Source organism: Chelon labrosus, assembly GCF_963514085.1.
Source record: "Chelon labrosus genome assembly, chromosome: 19".
Taxonomy (NCBI): domain Eukaryota; kingdom Metazoa; phylum Chordata; class Actinopteri; order Mugiliformes; family Mugilidae; genus Chelon; species Chelon labrosus.
Genome location: NC_140352.1, coordinates 271782 through 284304, shown reverse-complemented (window position 1 = coordinate 284304; position 12523 = coordinate 271782). Strand labels below are relative to the sequence as shown.

Below are 12523 nucleotides of genomic sequence, written 5' to 3'. Positions count from 1 at the left end.
AGAGACGGTGCTATTTTTCTAAAGGTGCAGTGCACCAGTTTTTCTTGATACAAATAAAAACAAAGATGGATAGAGCTTTTAACACTGTATCAACAATTAATATATAGTCATATATATATATATATATATATGTATATATATATATATATATATATATACAGTATATACACGGGTAGATCACTTTGACTTAGTCATTGTAAAAGTAGCTTGCAAGCCAAAAAAGTGTGGGCATGCCTGAGATTGGATCAGATCAAATGAAATGAGTAGTAGAAAGAGTAGAGTAGAAATGATAAATGTCAGAATCATACCATTTGTTCATATTAATTTGATTTGATGTTAGATTTTAAATGTGTTATTTTGAGACTGTACAGAAAATTGAAGGTTTTAAAGTTAATATTTTTGATTGTAACAGATCTGACTCAGTGAACACTAACTGATGAAACACAATTCATTCATTCATTCATTCATTCATTCATTCATTCATCTTCTATACCCGTTTAGTCCTGTTAAGGGTCGCGGGGGTCTGCTGGAGCCTATCCCAGCTGTCATCGGGCGAGAGGCAGGGGTACACCCTGGACAGGTCTCCAGTCCATCGCAGGGCTATATTTACTGTAGTAAATATGTCAAGGATGTACAGACTCCAAACTTCCAACGTTTTAAAATATAGTAGAACGTATTGAGAGCTCTTCACTAGCTGAAGACTTTATTGTGTTGTAGATTTCATCTTAAATGGTTATAATGGTCTCTTCCAGTATGGCTCTGAGACAAGTGTCAGTGTAGAGTGTGAAGACACTCCACTGTTGTCTTGTGTGTTTGCTTGGGGTCACTGTGGAGCTAAAAGTTGAACCATGGACACAGTCTCAGGTTTTCTTCAAGGACATCTCTGTATTTAGCTGAATTCATCCTTCCTTCTGTTCTGACCAGTCTCTCGTAGCATGATGCAGAGAAGCAGCTCTATAGCATCACTATGAAGGATCTGAATGACAGAAATGATTCTTCCATTTCCAGTATTGATTGTTTTCTCTTAGGGAGCCTTTGTAATGTAGCATGTGATCATTGTTTCAGAGCTGTTTCTAATGAACCTGTCAACTTGTTAAAATGTGTGTCCTGTGTTTAAAGGAAGACCAAAGACTCTCCTGTATCCAGCTGTTTCCATGGAGAGTGACTGGTCTAAGGGTCGACCTGTTGACTTCAAACATGGACGGCAGTCTGCTGATCCAGGGTAATTGTTATGACTGGTACTCCACAAAAGCAGGACTCAAAAACACGACTCCAAGAAACAGTTTAGGTTTCAAACAAACACGGTTTACTTGGGAAAGGGTGGTTCGATACACAATAGTCAGTCCATACATGCAAACAAATCCAAAGGACGAGGCAAAGGCAGTAGTCAGAGAGAGGAGTAAGTAGACTGCTGGATACAAAGATGGACTGGCACAGAGATGAGGAGAAACACACACTAGATGCACAAGAGAGAGGAATGATCATGAGACACAGGTGAATCTAATGAGGGTGGAGCAGGCAATCAAAACAGGAGGGAGACACACAGGGACAGGAAATGAAACGGTCTGAAATGAGAGGAGATGTAAGTTTTCACAATAAAACTGGATTCATGAAACATGAATGAAAGAAAAACAAAAAGACAGTAAGAAATCTAAACTGATGCTTCATAAAGTATTTAACACGTTCTAGCAGCAGGTTTTATAAATACACATTCATTCATCAGATGGTGTTTCTATCATCTTCCTGTGTGAACTCTGTGTTGAGTTAATTTATTCTGTGAAGGCTTCTAGTTCTTGGGTTTTGATGTTGACCCAGGTGTCATCCACATATCTGAACCAGGTGTTGTTCTCTTGAAGGAGCTCAATGCTCTGCTTTCCACGTCCTCCATGTAGAGACTGACCACAGTGGATGGCACTGGAGAACACATGACACAGCCATGTTTTATCTGTAGAAAGCCTCACTGTATTTGAAGTATGTGGTAGTTAGAGAGAGGTCAAGCAGGACACATATCTGATGAGACGTGGAGTTGGTTCCATTGGTAAAAATGATGTCTTCTTTCTGGAAAGACTCCCTGGAGAAGACTACATACTGTAAACTAATCTCCTCATCCACAACGTGGTTCTCAGCAGACACTATGTCCAGTATCTAGTGCTGGAAATATACCTCTTCATGTTTCCTGAAGCTTCTCCTGTTATTTGAATTCAACATTAAACATTGTATTTACATGTTATATTCTGTGTTTGGAGGAGGATCCATCAACAGAAACATGATTCTCCTGAACACAGCTGTGTGTCCATGAAGAGTGACCAATCCAAACATGAACCTCTTACCTTCAAACATGGACAACAGTCTGATGATCCAGGGTAAGACAAACAACATTTATTTGAACAAAAAACGGCTTCACATCAAAAACTTTAACATTTGTTGGGCCTGTGTACTAAAGGCACTAAATATTGGGGTCTGGCTATCATGAATAATGAATATTTATCAAAAATAATTATTTATTATTAAATAATTGGATCTAAATTACTAGATCACCTCGGGGCACCACCCATCTGAGAAGGGAAAAGATAGCCAGTTCATCAAATCAGTCTCATAATATTTACTAAACTGTGATTAATTTGATTAATAATTAACTGAACTGCATTAACAACTAGTTAAATTTGAAAGAATTTGGAGTTCTTGACAGTGTGGAGGTTGGCAAAAATAATTCTTGTGTAACATTAAACAGATGCATGTTTAAAAGACATTTATTAACGAGGAATAGAAGTAAAACATACAGTCTATTTACAGTGTATTTTACACAGTGGTGTGTGTGTGTGTGTGTGGTGGTGTGTGTGTAGGTGTGTGTGCAGTGTTGGGCACGTTACTTTTAAAAAGTAATTAGTTATAGTTACTAGTTACTTCTCCCAAAAAATAACTGAGTTAGTAACTGAATTACTCCACTATAAACGTAACTAGTTACCAGGGAAAGTAACTATTGAGTTACTTTTTTTTTTTTAAGAATTGTATTTTTTGCAGCTCTTGCTTGTGGCTGGCTGTCATCTGAGAGCCAAGTCGGATGTCTTCAATAGAACTCTGGGCGTCACGTTACTTTTTTGTTGACACCGGAAAACTGAGGAGGTTCATGACAGTAACGCAACTACAGTAACAAGTAACTGTTTAATCCTGACTTTCTTTCTCATTGTGAGTAGCTTCAGCGCTGAATGATTAACACCCCTTTGTAATCCACATTATAAACATTAGCCTAAGCTTATGAAAAGAAATCTGTTGGACATGGTGTTAAAAACATGCTAAATAAACAAGACAATACACCTGGAAAACGCTGGATTGTACCTGATATAAAGTGATCGCTACACAAGACAAATCCATTTCTTGAGGGATCCCACCGTTCCGTTTTCTCGTTCCTGCTTCTTAGATAGATAGATAGATAGATAGATAGATACTTTATTAATCCCGAGGGATCTTGAGCGTTTTATTGCAGTAATCCACATCTACCGTCTTGCAGGATCTTTGGGAATCCTTTAAAATGATTTCCCTTTTACTTGTCCCAGACTATTCTGACATCCTGGGGCATAACAGCTGTCGACCATTTTTGGATATAACTAGTACAAGGACAAGTTAGTTAGTTGCTCGCAGTTGTCAGCCAAGTAGTAATTACCAAAGCACACTTTCCTGACAATATGGCGGTGTTGTGATTGTGGTGCAGGGTGACGTCAGCTACCGGAGCTCGAGTAGTTGCTTCACTTCACACTTCATAACGCACCACATTTAATTGTCAGTAACGGCGGTAACACACAAAGGTTATGCAACACATAGACTCAGGGTCTCTTGCATGCTAAGCTAACCATCCTTCCTCTAACCTGGCACCTCATAAAAAAATCTTATTACGTTCCCCACAAGCACTCAGCCAGCACATGGTCTGAGTGTCCCTACTTGATCAGCCATCTGGTTTCCTTTGTTTAAGGCCTCAAGGCCTCAGCAGCCATTTTGACACACCCGCATAGTGATAGTTATTTTTTTCAGTAACGGGTAATCTAACTTATAACTATAAGTCCCACAATCCTCCAGGTGTGAAAACCAACCAGCAGTTATCGCAGGCCGACTGTGGCATGTGACCTCTGAGGTCATCAGGTCATATAAAGGCTCGGGTTGGTCTTTGCTCTCTCTCTCTCTTCCCTTCTTCGATTCTTCGATTCCCCTCTCCCCTCTTCTCGGGAGACCCCCAGCTGCTTAGCTGAAGCTGGCTGCCTCAGTAGCCTGCCAACCAGAGCAGCTGCTCCAGGCCTCTCCTCAGCAGCGACGCAAGAGCCTGCTGAGGAATCTGCAAGTTCTATTAGCCACCAAACAGAAGGTTTGCAGGCTAAACCCCCAAACAACAGGAGCTACATGGCTGGTTACTTTCTTTGTCTCCAAGACAAAGAAAGCCATGTGTTCACAACATGGTTATGCATGATGAGCTTCCATCACTCACCACCAGGATCAGGTCCCAATACATTAAAACTGAAAAATCCATAAAGAATTAGCTAAGAATGTTAATCCAGGTTGTGTTTTAACAGGATCCATCAGCAAAGACCAGATCCCTCTAGAATCAAAGCTGTGTCCATGAAGAGTGACCGGTCTATGGGTGAACCTATTGACTTCGAAGATGGACAAAGGTCTGCTGATCCAGGGTAAGAATTAACACAGATCTGTTAATCATTATTCACTTCTGTTCATTAGACTGTCAGAGTTTATCTGTCATTTAGTTTCCTCTGTTAAAACACCACATTCAGTAATCAGCAGTGTTTGTTGTTGTCATCTTGTGTTTGTAGCATCAATAAAATGATGATCATCACCAAAGTGTGTTTGTTAAAGAAGTTAGTTTGAATCAAAGATGTTTCTCCACAGACTTCAGCAGCAGATCTCAGTGGTTTCCAGTCATCAGTCTGACCAGCAGCATCACAAAGACCTGGACTCCATATTCATGGTGAGTAAATGTTCAATCACAGCTACTACTGCTAACCTCAACAACCACAAACTACCATTCTGGTTGGAGAAGTCTTCATGTTGCATGCTGACAACAAGCAGCCTTTCACATCAACATGACTGTAGATTATTATTCTGTTCCAGCTGCTGGAGGAGAACATGGTCAGGTTTGTGAAGAATGAGCTGAAGAAGATCCAGAAGGTTCTGAGTCCAGATTACCCAGAACGCTCAGAGAGTCAGGTGGAGGATGAGGAGGTGTTGGAGGGTGACGATGGAGAGCAGAGAAGGAGCAGCAGAGATTTATTTCTGAAGATCACAATGAACTTCCTGAGGAGAATGAAACAGGAGAAGCTGGCTGACTGTCTGCAGAGCAGTAAGAGGATTTAACAGCTTTAACTCGATGGAAAGAGGAAATGGAGGAAACATGGGAGAAGTTTATATTTCTAGACTCTGATGTTAATATGATGAAAACATCTGAATCACATCTATGAATTCTTCTGGACTGAAAACAGTCACATGTGAATGTTATTAAAATGAATGAGTTCACTGATTCATTACATTTCTTGTTCATTCAGGAACTCGTGCTCCAGAGTGTGGACGTAAAGTTAAATCTACTCTGAAGGAGAAGTTCCAGTGTGTGTTTGAGGGGATTGCTAAAGCAGGAAACTCAACCCTTCTGAATGAGATCTACACAGAGCTCTACATCACAGAGGGAGGGACTGCAGAGGTCAATGATGAACATGAGGTCAGACAGATTGAAACAGCATCCAGGAAACCAGACAGACCAGAAACAACCATCAGACAAGAAGACCTCTTTAAAGCCTCACCTGGAAGACATGGACCAATCAGAAGAGTGATGACAAAGGGAGTGGCTGGCATTGGGAAAACAGTCTTAACGCAGAAGTTCACTCTGGACTGGGCTGACGACAAAGCCAACCAGGACATCCTCTTCATATTTCCATTGACTTTCAGAGAGCTGAATGTGTTGAAAGAGAGAAAGTTCAGCTTGGTGGAACTTGTTCATCACTTCTTTACTGAAACCAAAGAAGCAGGAATCTGCAGCTTTGAAGAGTTCCAGGTTGTGTTCATCTTTGACGGTCTGGATGAGTGTCGACTTCCTCTGGACTTCCAGAACACTGAGATCCTGACTGATGTTACAGAGTCCACCTCAGTGGATGTGCTGCTGACAAACCTCATCAGGGGGAAACTGCTTCCCTCTGCTCGCCTCTGGATAACCACACGGCCTGCAGCAGCCAATCAGATCCCTCCTTACTGTGTTGACATGGTGACAGAGGTCAGAGGGTTCACTGACCCCCAGAAGGAGGAGTACTTCAAGAAGAGATTCAGAGATGAGGAGCAGGCCAGCAGGATCATCTCCCACATCAAGAGATCACGAAGCCTCCACATCATGTGTCACATCCCAGTCTTCTGCTGGATCACTGCTACAGTTCTGGAGGATGTGTTGCAAACCAGATCAGGAGGGGAGCTGCCCAAGACCCTGACTGAGATGTACATCCACTTCCTGGTGGTTCAGGCCAAAGTGAAGAAGGTCAAGTATGATGGAGGAGCTGAGACAGATCCACACTGGAGTCCAGAGACCAGGAAGATGATTGAGTCTCTGGGAAAACTGGCTTTTGATCAGCTGCTGAAAGGAAACCTGATCTTCTATGAATCAGACCTGACAGAGTGTGGCATCAATATCAGAGCAGCCTCAGTGTACTCAGGAGTGTTGACACAGATCTTTAAAGAGGAGAGAGGACTGTACCAGGACAAGGTGTTCTGCTTCGTCCATCTGACCGTTCAAGAGTTTCTGGCTGCTCTTCATGTCCATCTGACCTTCATCAACTCTGATGTCAACCTGATGGAAGAACAACAAACTACATCTCTGAAGTCTAAACTCTTTAGAGACAAATTAACACGTCTCCATCAGAGTGCTGTGGACAAGGCCTTACAGAGTCCAAATGGACACCTGGACTTGGTCCTCCGCTTCCTCCTGGGTCTGTCACTGCAGACCAATCAGACTCTCCTACGAGGCCTGCTGACACACACAGGAAGTAGCTCCTCGACCAATCAGAAAACAGTCCAGTACATCAAGGAGAAGATCCGTGAGAATCTTTCTGCAGAGAGAAGCATCAATCTGTTCCACTGTCTGAATGAACTGAATGATGGTTCTCTAGTGGAGGAGATCCAACAGTCCCTGAGATCAGGAAGTCTCTCCACAGATAAACTGTCTCCTGCTCAGTGGTCAGCTCTGGTTTTCTTCTTACTGTCATCAGAAGAAGATCTGGACGTGTTTGACCTGAAGAAATACTCTGCTTCAGAGGAGGCTCTTCTGAGGCTGCTGCCAGTGGTCAAAGCCTCCAACAAAGCTCTGTAAGTGGATTTAGGAACTATTTGAAACATGATTCATTTAGTAAATGACAAATAAAACATTTGATGTTGATTCTTCTTCAGGCTGAGCAGTTGTAACCTCTCAGAGAGAAGCTGTGAAGCTCTGTCCTCAGTTCTCAGCTCCCAGTCCTCCAGTCTGAGAGAGCTGGACCTGAGTAACAACAACCTGCAGGATTCAGGAGTGAAGCTGCTGTCTGCTGGACTGGAGAGTCCTCACTGTAAACTGTAAACTCTCAGGTCAGGATACAGCTGGTTGTTGATCAGTTAAATCCTGATTTAGGTTCGTTGGTGCAGAAGTTCAACATCTGGAGGATTTTCCTTCTTCTTCTTGAGTTTCTGATATTTTTCTATCTCCAGTCTGTCAGGTTGTCTGATCACAGAGGAAGGCTGTTCTTCTCTGGCCTCAGCTCTGAGCTCCAACCCCTCCCATCTGATAGAGCTGGACCTGAGCTACAACCATCCAGGAGACAAGGGAGTGAAGCTGCTGTCTGCTGGACTGGAGGATCCATTCTGGAGACTGGACACTCTCAGGTATAGACTGACAACAGGAGCTCACACAGTGTGAATCTGTCCATTGTCTTCTTTCTGTGGAGCCACTGAGGTCCTTGGAAAATTTACTTTTTTAGTTTGTAGTGATATATATCAAAAAATATTGATCAATGGGTTGCTGTAAAAATGACCAAAATATAACAGTGGAGAGAGAATAGACCTCTGTTACCTCAGTGATTCCCTTAATTTCATATTCCTTCATAATGAGGTCAAATTTTCTACAACACCAATTGAGTATTCTCTCTTTCTATATTTCGTCTTCTTCTTCTTCTGGTATTTTCCTCTCAGACAGTAAAACATCAGAGACAGTTGACACAGATGAGTTTCAGTCTGTTTCTGTGTCTCATTGATAAACTGAGGAACTCATGTTGGATAGAAAATCATTCTGACTGTGTTTCTTCCTCCAGGATGGACCATGGTGGAGAGCAGTGGTTAAAACCTGGTCTGAGGAAGTGTAAGTTTAACTAATGATGACAAAAGAAAATATAAATAAAATACTAGATGATCGCAAGCGATCATAAAGGGGTCCCCAAGCGGGACGCAGAGGCATAAGCAGGTCGGTCATGGCCTGAAAGGAGGCAAAGTGTCTGTGTGGGAATCCTTGTGAAGTGAATGAGAGTCAGGTGGGTTGGAAGCAACAAAATGTGGTGGGCTTGTATGCGTTTACTGTGGTGGTTTGTGAGATATAAACATGTAGTGGTTGTAGCGCCCCCTACAGGCCGTATTTCATGAAACTTGGCATGATTGTAGGCAAGCATATTATAATGATGATTGCTAAGTTTCATAAGGATTGGGTGAATACTACAAAAGTTATAGGCCTTACAGACATATAAAATGTGTCCATGTCACCTGTAGCGTCTCCTGTTGATGTAATGTCACGCAACTTGATGGTCGTCTACACAATATGTTACAGATTGTGTATGCCAAATTTCATGAAGTTAGCTATTGCAGTTTTTGAGATATTGAAATGTTGCTTTTGTAGCGCCCCCTAGAGACCAAGGGTCACAAAAGTTGAAGTGCTTGTGGAGAACCATATTATTATCAATGATATGAAGTTTGGTTAAGTTTGGGTATATACTAGGTGCAACGGTACACACAAGTCATGGTTTGGTACGTACCTCGGTGTGGGGGTCACGGTTCCGTAAGGCTCAGTACAATGAGAAAAAAGTCAAAATCACAAATCAATACACACATGTATAGACTAGCTTGTTTCATTTATTATAAACAGACACCAACTAATTGAAAAAAATTAAAAACACCTCCTGTTATAAAAGTAAAAACTAGAATAAAACATAAAACAAATGCATTAGGAGGGTTCTCATACCATTCATTCATTTTGTTCATTCAGAGTAAAAGAAAAAGCACAATTTCTTGTAGGGATAAACTGAGGTAGTCAGGTAGCAACTGGCAACTTTGGTAACTTCATTAGAAGAAACTAACTCAACTAACTTGTTGCACACATGGGGTCTGCCGTCTTATGTGCGTCTGATGTGTTTCCAGTGACGTCCCACACCTCTGCGAAACATCGTCGGCAGACAGTCTTTGTCCGGTCCACCACTCGCTTGCAATCGCCGTTATGTTACAATGGGAAACCAAAGTGTTCCCACACTGGTGATTTAAATGAATTAAATCATTTGTTTTTTCACTCAAACATCATTGACAAGAGGTTGACCTCATAGGACTTGATTTTACAATCCCAAAGAATAAGCACTTGGCTGGTGTTAAAAGGACAATGATTGTAGCTTACCTGTTACCTTTGCTCTTGTGACTCCATCCCAGTATGAAACATAGAGGCTCTGGGTAGCTTGGTTTAGAATGAGGGAGGGGCAGACTCCTGACACAAGATATCACTATTAAATTATATGTTATTAAAAAAGATCAGCGAGTAAGGAAGTATAAAACAATCAGATGTGTCAGATGATAAACTGTAGCTGTGTTGTGTCTTTTTCTCTCCATCAGATTTCTGTGAACTTGAAGTGGACACAAACTCAGTCAACAGAAACCTCAAACTGTCTGACAACAACAGGAAGGTGACACATGTGGATAAGAAGCAGCCATATCCTGATCATCCAGACAGATTTGACTATTGGTCTCAACTGCTATATGGAAATGTTCTGAGTGGTCGTTGTTATTGGGAGGTTGAGTGGAGAGGAGATGTTTATATATCAGTGAGTTACAGAGGAATCAAAAGGAAAGGAGACAGTGTTAACAGCAGCTTTGGATGCAATGATCACGCCTGGACTCTGTTCTGCTCTGATGGTGTTGGTTACTGTGTCTGTTACAATAAGACAACATCATCCATCTCCTCCTCCTCTGTCTCTCACAGAGTATCAGTGTATGTGGACTGTCCTGCTGGAACTCTGTCCTTCTACAGAGTCTCCTCTGACAAACTGATCCACCTCTACACCTTCAACACCACATTCACTCAACCTCTCTGTCCTGGGTTTACAGTCGGGTTTGGTTCCTCAGCGTCTCTGTGTTCTGTATAGGAAAGCGAGTCTTTGAAGTGATAGCAGCTTCAGCTAGATTCAATCTAAAACAATAAGAAATCAATTATAAAAGGATCAACCTGAGGCCTGATAAACAAAAGCTTGGTTACAATATCCAGGAGAGAATGGTCACAAAGCTATTGTTAACGATGCAAGAAGGAACGCTACCACAGGTCCTTCATTCCAGCTGCCATCAGGCTGTACAGCACCAGCCTGAGTCAATAATAACTGTCCTTTTGCACAAATTAATCTGCTTTTTTTGCACTGCCTTTTTGCACAAACCACTACCTCACCAACTCATAGTTTTGTTTTTCAAAGTTTAAGCAACTATTTATTTGTAAAATGTATTCCACCACCACACTGTATATACAGAATGTCTTTATATTTCTATTTTTTTCTCTCTATATTTTTTCAGAGTATTATTATTTTGTATATTTTTTGTATATATTTTTCAAATCTGTATTTGTGTTTTTTTGGTAACTTTTTCCCTGTCGAAGTTGTCACTGTTTTTCTGTATATATATTTTTTTTGCCAAATTCCATGCTACTGTGACACGGAAATTTCCCATACGTGGGATTAATAAAAATGTCTTATCTTATCTTATCTTAACAAAGTACAATGGGTTAATGAGTAGGTGACCCCTTGATCTATGTGACTTACACCAGCATGAAAATGTCTCTCCACAAAACCCATAGCTGACATTGAAAACATTCTAAAACCTATCAACATAAATTTAAAGAAAAAGGGAAAGTCCTGCAAAAGTAGAGGTGTTTTAGATAGATAGATAGATAGATAGATAGATAGATAGATAGATAGATAGACAGATAGTTAGATAGACAGATAGTTAGATAGATACCCTTCAATTCAATTTTATTTATATAGCGTCAATAACAATACAAATCGTCTCAAGACGCTTTACAAAAACCCGGCCTGAAATACCCTTGACCTTCCTTTATTGGTCCAATATTTCATTCACAATAAAATCACAGGTAAATGTAATACATACAATCATACACATCAACCCTACATGTATTCAATCACCCCTCCATTTTATTTTATTTTTATTTTTTTTTCTCAGAATGTCAGAATGAGCAATTCATCCATTACACGACATAAAACATCTCCACCTCCCCAAATAGAAATAAATTTGTTCAAGTCTGACACCATCTTGTAATACGCAAACTCTATCTTCAGACGTGCAGCCACCAGACTTCTGAACATCAGTTCAGCGTCTACAGACCCTGTCTCCTTCATTTTATTTCTCCGGGTGAGCCAGATGCTCATCTTCGCTTGACCCAACAAAAAGTTCACCAGACAAATAGTCCTTCGTTGTGCTACAGAGTATCTGGGACCAAAAATAAACAGTTCGTCTCCAAAAATGTGTCCCAAATCACCCACCCACCGCCCTAACAAAGAGAAGAGAGGAGCTAGTCTAGAACATCTGAGCCAGAGATGTTGTAACGTTTCCTCATCCTGACAAAAACTACACTGACTTCCTGTTCTACGGTCTATGTGTGCCACATGTCTGTTTGTGGCCACGGCCCCATGCACCACCCTCCACTGGAGATCCGCAATGCGTTTCTCTATGGGAGGTTTGTACAGGGACCTCCAGCTACCTCTGGGAGATGAACCTGGCGCCAACACATCAACCCACCTCGACTCTCGGACACCGGCCAACATCGCTCTGTTGAGAACCTTCACAGACACAGCATACAGGCTCTTTTTTGATGCTTCAGAGAAGTTCGGTAGTTCAGGTGTTCTGAAAGATAGCAGAGCCCCGTCCTCTTCCTCCTGCTCCTCCACTGCAGCACGAATGGACAACTTGGGAAATATGATCTGATGATCCTCTGCAGACTCTGCCCCTAGTGCTCTCCTTAAAGAACCTGGAAGTGTGTTCATGACCTCCTCCAGCAGTTTGTCCATGAAACGCAGAGACTTTATACCAGTATCTTGACACAGCCGAGCAGCAGTTTTCCATTGACCCGCTGACCTCAGTCCTGCCAGCTTCGTCAGCCCAGTTGTTGTAAAGATCCTCTGAACACTGACAGAACTGAGACACCTGCTCTGTATGGCTGGGTTATAGAATAGAGGTTCTTCATCAACAGTCCCATACAACTGAGAGCAGT

The 12523-nt window shown here is 41.6% G+C and overlaps 1 pseudogene across 1 annotated transcript; it reads left to right on the top strand.

Annotated features, from left to right (window-relative positions):
* The first annotated feature begins 456 nt into the window (after nt 1-456).
* On the top strand, nt 457-10997 carry LOC311504361 (NLR family CARD domain-containing protein 3-like; annotated as a pseudogene). Its single transcript, XR_014700001.1, has 9 exons — nt 457-1222; nt 2247-2363; nt 4560-4673; nt 4891-4969; nt 5113-5341; nt 5544-7341; nt 7423-7890; nt 8316-8362; nt 9868-10997. The product of XR_014700001.1 is annotated as an NLR family CARD domain-containing protein 3-like (transcript).
* The last annotated feature ends 1526 nt before the right edge of the window (nt 10998-12523 follow it).